Below are 603 nucleotides of genomic sequence, written 5' to 3'. Positions count from 1 at the left end.
CTCCCTCTCCCCCTTCCCTCCATCTCCCCCTTCCCTCCATCTCCCCCTTCCCTCCCTCTCTCCCCCTTCCCTCCCTCACCCCCCTTCCCTCCCTCTCCCCCCTTCCCTCCCTCTCCCCCTTCCCTCCCTCTCTCCCCCTTCCCTCCCTCTCTCCCCTTCCCTCCCTCTCCCCTTCCCTCCATCTCCCCTTCCCTCCCTCCCCCTTCCCTCCCTCTCCCCTTCCCTCCTCTCCCCCTTCCCTCCTCTCCCCCTTCCTCCCTCTCCCCCTTCCCTCCCTCTCCCCCTTCCCTCCCTCTCCCCCCTTCCCTCCCTCTCCCCCTTCCCTCCCTCTCCCCCCTTCCCTCCGTCTCCCCCCTTCCCCCCCTCTCCCCCTTCCCTCCCTCTCCCCCTTCCCTCCCTCTCCCCCTTTCCCTCCCTCTCCCCTTCCCTCCCTCTTCTCCCCTCCTAAACTCTCTCTTCACCCTATCTCCGACCCCCTCTTCCCCTTTCTTCCCTCCCCCCAGCCCTCCACCCCCCCTCTCTCTCTCTCTCTCCTGCCCCTCTCTCCCTCTGAACACTTTCCTTCACCCCTTCTCTCCCCTCCCCCCTCCTGACTCCCAACCT

The sequence above is a fragment of the Rhinoraja longicauda genome, chromosome 44 (assembly GCF_053455715.1).
Source record: "Rhinoraja longicauda isolate Sanriku21f chromosome 44, sRhiLon1.1, whole genome shotgun sequence".
Lineage (NCBI taxonomy): Eukaryota > Metazoa > Chordata > Chondrichthyes > Rajiformes > Arhynchobatidae > Rhinoraja > Rhinoraja longicauda.
Note: the sequence above shows the minus strand (reverse complement) of the source record.